Source organism: Marmota monax, unplaced genomic scaffold (genome assembly GCF_021218885.2).
Source record: "Marmota monax isolate L192 unplaced genomic scaffold, Marmota_monax_Labrador192_F-V1.1 WCK01_AAM20220418_F8-fsc00161, whole genome shotgun sequence".
Taxonomy (NCBI): domain Eukaryota; kingdom Metazoa; phylum Chordata; class Mammalia; order Rodentia; family Sciuridae; genus Marmota; species Marmota monax.
The window spans coordinates 2,767,042-2,776,413 of NW_026693511.1; the positions used below are offsets into that span (position 1 = coordinate 2,767,042).

Here is a 9,372-nt window from a genome sequence, read left to right on the forward strand (position 1 = left end):
CTACCCCAGCGGGCAATGCCTACTGGGGTAAATAAATAAAACTCAGAGATGGGTTCAAGGGCTTCCCAAGGACTTACTCCAGAAAAGGAGTTGCTTGTTAAAGCAAATTTTTAAATGGAGACAAGACTGAAAATTCTCTGAGAAAAGCCATTTAAGCCTTGAAAATAACCTTAACCTTGCTTCAGTTGCAAACATAAGGGAAACTTGGGCTGCTTCTTGTAAATGTTTGTATTAGAGAAAAACAAAACTTAAGCTCAACCAATCAGAAGCAGTCTAATATTAAATGGTGTAATGGTGCCTAATATAACAATGAACTTTCCACTGAGCTGGAGGAAATAATGCAACTTTGTAACTGTAACCAATCATTTTTTTCTTTGTTTTACTTCTGCATTCATTCTGTAAGAGCCAGTCCCTTCCACACACAGTGGCACATACCTGTAATGCCAGCTACTTGGTAGGCTGAGGAAGGAGGGCCAGTCTTGAATTCATGGCCAGCCTTGGCAATTTAGCAAGACCCAGTCTCAAACAAACAACAACAAGAAACCCCCCACAATCCTCAGGAATACACACAACACAAAGCCAGTCCCTTATACTTCTTCAATGGAGACCAAAACCTCTTTCCATTGTGCGCTTCCCAATTCATTAATAACTGCTTAATCTCTAAAATTTTTCATTGAATCTTTTTTTTCCTTGTATTAGAAGTATATAAGGAATAATTGGGTCAATGTTCATGATGAAACCATTCTCTGGGATAGAAATATTGTCATGTTCTACATACATGATGTTTATATTTGTATCTTATGTTGTTCTAAAATAAATGGTGGGTAGTCAGCTACACAATGTTAAGAATGCTAATAGCCCATATTTTATATATATATATATATATATATATATATATATATATATATATATATATATTTAAGAAAGACCCAGAAAATGTTATTTCAGACAAAGAAAAGTTTCATTGAATAAAATCATGCAACATTCAGACATTTGCATTCACATAATGAATTTGAATGCACTCAGTATAAGCATGGATATACAAGCATCTGAGTACAAGCATTTGAGTATTTGCTTTCATTTCTCTTGTGTATATTCCTAAAAGTAGAATTGTTGACTAATATAGTAACATAATGTTTAATAGTTTGGGGTTGAATGACATTTTATTGTAAGTATATAACATATTTTCTTTAACCATTCATCCATCATGGACACTTGGTTTGCTTCCATCTTTTGGCTTTTGTGAATAATGCTACTATGAACATGGGCTTCCCTGCTTTCAATTCTTTTAGGTATATACCCAGAAGTTGAATTAATGGATAATATAGGAATTCTATTTTAATTTTTTTGAGTAACCACTATAACAGATGCACCATTTCACATAGTAACAGCAGCATTTTACGTTCCCATATCAATGGTGCCCAAGTGTTTCAACTTCTCCACATACTCTGTAACATTTGGTATTTTCTTTTGCAAATGTGATTTTCAGGTATTTTCTCCCATTTGGGGAGCTGCCTGCTTACTTTGTTGATAGTGTCTTTTGATGCACAAAGTTTTAATTTTTATGAAATCAAATTTGTCTATTTTTTTTCTTTTGTTGCCTTACCAAGAAATCATTCCTAAATCCAATGTCATAAAGCTTTTCTCTTAGTTTTATTCTAGGAGGTTTAAAGTTTCAGCTCTTTCATTTAGGTCTTTGATCCATTTTTTAAAGTTAATTTGAGAATACAGTATAGGGTAAATGTGCAGCTTCATTCTTTTATTTTTTTTAGGGTTTATTTTATTTATTTATTTATTATTTGTTTTAATTAGTTACACATGACAGTACAATGATCTTGACATATCATACATTTGAATCAAATGGAGTATAATTTCTCATTATTCTGAGTGCACAGGTTGCAGAATCACATTGGTCATACAGTCACGTATATACATACAGTGATACTATGTGTCTATTTTATTCTGCTGTCCTTTCTATCTCCCCTTCTCCACCCCTCCCATCACTTCTCTCTACCCAATCTAATGTGACACACTTCTTTTTTTTCCCCTCACATCATCATACATGTAATCTGTATAACCATGAGGGTCTCCTTCCTTCTTCCGTGCAATTCCCCTTCTCCCTTCCTCTCCCTCCCACCTCTCTTCCCTATTTAGTGGTAATCTTCTCAAGATCATGGCATTTGCAGGGAAATGGATGGCATTAGAGCAGATTATGCTAAGTGAAGTTAGCCAATCCCTAAAAAACAAAGGCCGAATGTCTTCTCTGATATAAGGGGGGTAACTCAAAATGGGAGGGAGGAAGAGCAGCTTCATTCTTTTGCATGTTGATACAGAAATGAAAATATCCTTTAAGGCTGCCCTTGGTCATTAAACGGCCTTGGCACGTGTTAGTCAGCACGGTAGACTGTCTTACAATAAGATACCTGAGACAGTCTACTAAAGAAAAGAGGCTTATTTAGCTCAGAGTTTTGGAGTTTGAAAGGCATGGAAATGGCATTGGCTCAGTCCAAGTTAGGGCCTTCTTGACTCTGTCACATTGTGTCAAGTGGCAACAGTGGTATGTGTGCAGGACCAAGTAATCACATCTCAAACCAGGAAATACAAAACAGGTTGCTCCTTTTTATAACCAACTTCTTAGGAGAACTACCTTGGGGTTACATAAGAACTACATTAATACCTTTCAAGAGTACAATATTGGTCCCTCAGTGGGACCAATATTTTAACACATGTGCCTCTGGTGGGGAGATACTCAAACTATGTCCAAACTATAGCAGTACCTTCATCTAAAATCATTTACCCAAATGTGCGAGGATTTATTTCCCTATTTTATTCTATTGTTCTGTCTGTCTTTTTGGCAATATCACATTGTTTTGATTATCAGAAAGTATAAGATTTCCAATGTTGTTCTTTTTTAAAGATATTTTGACCAATGAACTGTTTTTTTTGTGTGTGTGTGTGTGTGTTTCTGGGAATAATGTTAGCTAGTATATTATTAGCTATAGATTTTTCCCATGTCTTTTATTATATGTATTATTCCTTCTACTTCCGTTGATTTATCATTTGTGATTTATCATTTATTATTATGAATGAGTATTGAAATTTGAGCAAATGCTCTCCCTCTTCACCCATGAAATGATTGTTTTTAACCTTTACTCTGTTAATGTGGTATATTATATATTAACTGATTTTCCTATGTTGAAGTATCCTTGTATTCCAGGAATAAATACTGCTTGGTCACATCATACATATCCTTTTGATATGCTGTTGAATTCATTTTTGTAGTATTTTGTTGAGGATATTTGCATTAATGTTCATAAGGGATGTTGGCATATGGTTTTCTTGTAGAAACTTTGTTCTTGATAATTGTAACTTATACAATGAGTTTGGAATTGTTCCTGTGTTCAGTTTTTTGGAAGATTTTGAGAAAAGCTGATGTTATTTATCTTTTAAATGTTTAAAAGAATGCATCTGGGAAGCCATCAAGTCTGGTGCTTTTCTTTGTCATGAGGTTTTTGATTACTGTTTCACTTTCCTTATTAGTTATGTCTCCTTTTAGATTTCCTATCTCTTCATGAGTCAGTCCCAGTAGGTTTTGTGTTCTAGATATTTAGTTTCTTCATACATGTTATGCAGTTGGTTTGAGTGAAATTATTGGAGTTAGTGCTTTTTATTTCTGTATAATTAGTAGGTATGCCCCTACCTTCAGTCCTGATTTTAGTAATTTGAACCTTTAGTATTTTTTCTTGTCTATGTAGCTAAGAGTTTGTCAACTTTTTGACTTTTTAAAATAACCAACTTTTGATTCATTTTTTATGGTATTGGTGATTGAACCCAGGGGTGTTCTACTGCTGAGCTACAGCCTGTCATTTTTATTTCTAAATTTTGAGACACTAAATCACCAAGGCTGGTCTCAGACTTGTGATCCTTCTGCTGCAGCCTCCTGAATAGCTGAGATTACAGACTACCCACCACTCCTGGCTCATTGATTTTCTCTATTGTCTCTGATTTTTTTTAATGTTGAAAAAAATGGGTATTTTTAGAATTAGACAGCTGGACTCCGTTTAGATGATCCCAATTTTGTTGGCAACTGTCCAAAGCATCATAATCATGAGCCATTTAAACATATTAATTTTTCTCTCCTGATCAGGGTATTAATCTTGGCCACACCAATGTCACAGAGGTTCTTTACAGTTTGTTTGATCTGGTGTTTGTTGGCTTTGACATCCATAATGACCACAAGTGTGTTGTTGTCTTCGATCTTCTTTATGGCTGACTCAGTGGTCGGAGGGAATCTGATGAGGGCATAGTGGTCAAGCTTATTTTTCCTGGGGGTGCTCTCTGAGAATATTTGGGCTGCCTCCAGAGCCTCAATGTCTTGGGGTCGATAGAAAGTAGGTGATGTGGGGTTCTTCTTCTTTTTATGAATTCAACAGTTCAACACTGCCTTCTTGGCCTTCAAAGCTTTTGCTTTGGCTTCAGCTGTGGGAGTGGCAGGAGCTTCCTTCTTAGCTTTTGGCAATATCTTGGTGAAAAGGCTCTGATCTAATCTTTATTTCATTCCTTAAGTTACTTTTGGGTTTAACTAGTTCTTATTCTAATTCCCCATCTTATAAAGTTAGGTAATTGATTAGAGATCTTTTTTAATGGAAGCATCTAGAGCTACCATCATGCCCCTTATAGCTGCTTTAGCTGCATCCTATGTGTTTTGGTATGTTGTGCTTCTGTTTTCATCATCTTTAGGTATTTTTCATAATTTTCTCTCAGACTTTTTGAGCCATTGGTTGTTTAAAAGTGTATTATTTAAATTACTTTCACAAATGTGAGGATTTCCTAGTATTCTTTCTCTTAGTTTTCTAACTTCATCCTATTGTAGTCAGAGAAGATACTTCGTATAATATCTGCCCCAAATTGATTGAGACTTAATTTGTGGCCTAACATATAGTATATCCTGGAGAATGTTTTGTGTGCACTTGAGAAGAACATGTATTCTGTTGTTGGATACAGTTGTTAGATCAAGTTGGTTTACTGTATTTTTCAAGTCCTATATTTCCTTATCTGTCATGTTTTATCCATAGTAGAATTTTAAGGTTTCTAACCATTACAGTAGAACTGTTCTCCCATCAATTCTATCCATTTTTGCTTCATATATTTTGATGTTCTATTATTTGGTGTTTATTATTGCTGTATCTTATTTCTGAAGTGAACCTTTTATCAACATGCAATGTCCTTTTCCTTTGCACCTTTTAAATTTAAGGTCTATTTTTTTCTGACAATCACCACTGCTCTCTTTTGGCTACTTATTTGCTACTTACGAGTATATTTTTTTCTTTCTTTTCCTTTTTCTGTTAATTCTATCCTGAGTCTTTTGTAGACAGTATACAGTTGGATCATGGTTTTTTTTTTTTTTAATTTTGATTTTTTTCAACATGCAATATCTTTGCCTTTGATTTTATCATACTTGGAGTTTATTGAACTTCTTTCATAATTAGATTCATATATTTTATCAAATTTAGAAACTTTTCAGCCATTTTTTCTTTTAATCCATTTTACCAATTTGAGGACAATTTAATTAATTTAAAACAATTACTGAGAAAAAGGAACATACACATGTCCTTGTGCTGTTTTCTAAATGCCTTATAGCTTTCTGACCTATTCCCTGAATTAGTATTTTTAGTTGCTATTCCGTAATGTTTCAATTCTTATTTTTGTGTATTTTCTTTCTATAACTGGTTTCTGCTGTTAACAATCTAAGTCATTACATTCTAATTTTAATTTATTCTAGTTTAATTTCAGGAACCTAAAAAATACTCTGCCAGGAAACCTGTCTCCATCCCCTTTAGTTACTGGTGTCACAAATTACTTTTTTAGTCACTGTGTGTATAAAAACATAGACTAAAATTATTTTATGCATTCATCTCTTAAATCACAAAGAAAAAAGTGGGATAAGAAACCAATGTTAAAACACTTGTTTTTATAGTTTACCTTTACTCTAGTAACTCTTTATTTCTTTAATAGCAACAAGTTTCTCTCCAGTGTCCTTTTATTTCAACTTAAAGGACCCTCTTAAGCATTTCTTGTGGTAACACTAGCCCAGTTTTTGTTTATCAATGAATGTCTTAATTTCTTAATGTTTTAATTTCTTCATCTTTCTGGATATAAGATTCTTGTTTTTGTTTTTTTCCCTTAGCACTTTGAATATATCGACCCACTGCCTTCCGGCCTCCAAGGTCTCTGAGTAGACACTGATAACCTGTTTGAAGATCCCTTCTATGCAATGAGTTGCTCCTCTTACTATTTCATTTGAGGTGCTGGGTATCAAATCGAGGGCCATGGTAGAGGCAAGCACTCTACCACTAAGTTATACCACTAGCCCTCTTGCTGCATTTCATGGTCTTTGAAAGTTTGATTATGATGTGTCTCAATGTGACTGCCTTAGATTTTATCATACTTGGAGTTTATTGAGCTTCTTTCATATTTATCTTCTTTCATATATTTTATCAAATTTAGAAACTTTTCAGCCATTCTTCCTTTTCTGAATCCTTTCTCAAGCTATGTTGGTTCACTTAATGATGTCCAATGGGTCTCTTAGGTCTTGTTCACTTTTCCTTGATTTTTTTTCTCTTTCTGTGCCTCAGATTTGATGTCAAAGGTCCTATATTCAAGTTCACTGATTTTTCTGCCTGCTCAAATATGCTTCTGGATTCCTCTATCAAATATACTCATTACTGTACTTTTCTACTTCAGAATTTTTTTCTACATCTTTTATATCTTTTATTGCATTGTTTTCTTTGTCCACATCAGCTTTCAGTTCTTTGAGCATCTTTAAAACAGCATTTTAGAGCCTTTGTCCAATAAGTCCACCTCTGGTCAAAGGTATCTTCCTTTTATGTATTTTTTCCTTTGCATGGGCAACACTTCACTTTTTTTTTGGTAGATCTTGTGATTTTTGTTGTTGTTGTTGTTAAAAAACGGATGTTTGAAAGTTATACTGTGGTATCTCCAGATATCAGATTCCCCTCTTCTGCCGCAGTCTGGCTGGGCACAAATAACCCAGCCGCCACACAGCCTTGTAGGTTCAAAACAGGAACTCCTTTATTCTCCACACTCCCATGAACGCCATGCACGCGGCCTTCTCCCGGGACACACCACACCAACCGGAAATCCCTCCCCTGGGCTGCGGGCGCGCACTCACGGAACCGCCAGAACTCAATGAGAACTCCAACTTAGCGGGCGTCGGTCGCAGCAAGAGCCATCCTATTACTAGACAGTAAAGGTCTAATATACAATTGAATCAATCCAGCATCATCTTAATGGCTCACCTCTCAACCATTACTTCTGGCAAAATGCCAGGGGCCATTCCGACTCGGCTGTGACTCTCAACACTCTTCCATGGGGACTTGCTTAGTTTATGTTCATTTCTTTCATTATATTTAAAAAAATATGTTAGTTAAATAAGTTGAACACAAGTTTTCACTCATGTGGAAGCTAAAAGTGTTGATCACAAAGAATACTGATTACTAGAGGGTAGAAAGGAAAGAGAATAGGAGGAGGTTGGATAATGAATACCCAAATATGATAGGAGGAGTAAGTTTTAATGTTCTAAAGCACATCTGGGTGACTAAAGTTAAAAACAACAAATTATATATTCTATGAAGAACTAGAAGAATTGAGAGGGAAATGCTAATTATCTTGAATTGATAATTATATAATGTATATACATGTTATCACATTTGCCCCACAAATGTTTATTATGTCAATAAAAAGAAAAAAGTATATCTATTTCAAGATTTCCCAGGATATAAAATACTAACTTGAAAAAATTATATAAGTATTAAACTAAAATGAAAAAAAAAAAAAACAACAAAACACAGTCCAAGTAGGGTATGGTGGTGCATGCTTCTAATCCTAGCAACTTGGTAGGTTGAGATAGGAATATCACAAATTCAAAGTCAGCCTCAGTAATTTTGTGAGGCCCTAAGCAACTCAGTGAGACCATAAAACAAAAATAAAAAGGACTGGCAACATAGCTCAGTGGCTAAGCGTACCTGGGCGGCAGGGTGGGGGGAGCGGGGATACAACAAAACAATACTATCCAAAAGTAAAGTAGTATATTGGACTCATTCAATGAATTTTAAGTGCAACCTCTGACATTTTTACAACTACCAAATTCCACAGAACTAAATAACAACGCCAACCCCAAAGTGCACAAACTCCCAATTCTCTGCATAGAACCATGTCTTGAAAGGATGAAGTCTAGATAGTGTTTTAACAATCTTCACTAAACAGCACAGAGTGAAGATCTTTATTGGTAAATATATGTTATTACAAAATGCCTCTATTATATTCATAATATAGTAGAGATATTTATAAGTCCAAAGGAAAAAATATCTAGAAATAAATGGGCAGAGTCTATGTAAAGGAATATAGAAATTTACAGAATGGATGTTTATGTGAATGATGAGAGATACAAATCGCATATCATAAAAAAGATGAAGCATATTATGGCATAGCATTCCAAATTTTCAACATGGTTTTATATTTTCAAAGATTCAGTTCTTTTGCTGAATAAGAGCAGATATAAATTTTATGTTAAATAATGAGAATTTAGTATGTAATAATAGTAACACTGTTAGTCAAGTTTCTCCAAAGAATAAATGCATATGCATGTATATATGTATGTATTGGTATATAAATGTATATATGTGTATAAATATAATTATATGTAAATTCATATATAATTATTTTATGCATATAAATCAGATCACAAGTTTATAAATTATATATTTTATATATTTATCCACAAAATTCACAATATACTTGTATATGTTATATTTATAATAAAATTTTTTTGTTATAAACAAATTTTTATATATTTATAAATAAATTCATTGTAAGGAAAAGGCTTACATGATTATGGAGGATGACAAGTTCGGAGATCTATAGGTTGAATTGTCAAACTAGAGACCCAGGAACCCAGGTGTTGTGCCAGTTTGAATGCATATACATAGAATATATATGACTGAATAGACTTCTCAGCAGCACATGCATCCTTCTCTAATATAGAGCAGGCCAGAAAAAGGAAATGGAGGAGGCATTCCACAGATAAAGGAATGGGGTTGGGATATACAGTGGCCAGGCACTAAGTGGTAGATGAAGAGTCAGAGGAAATAAAAGAATTGGAGATGCAGGGCAGTCACACCTGCAGTCTTATTGAGAGCAATAAGCAATAAGCAATAAGCTGAGAGCACCAAGGACACCTATGGGCTGAACCCTCCTGTAGGTGATGGCACTACCTGTCAAGTCCATTGGGTGAAGTGCTGCAGAACACCAGACAAGGGGAGGACAAGTCAAGACAGAAAATAGGCCCACTTC

The 9,372-nt window shown here is 34.5% G+C and overlaps 1 pseudogene; it reads right to left on the reverse strand.

Annotated features, from left to right (window-relative positions):
* Positions 1 to 2,119: 2,119 nt before the first annotated feature.
* LOC124102227 (large ribosomal subunit protein uL23-like) lies at positions 2,120 to 6,820 on the reverse strand (annotated as a pseudogene).
* Between the last annotated feature and the right edge of the window lie 2,552 nt (positions 6,821 to 9,372).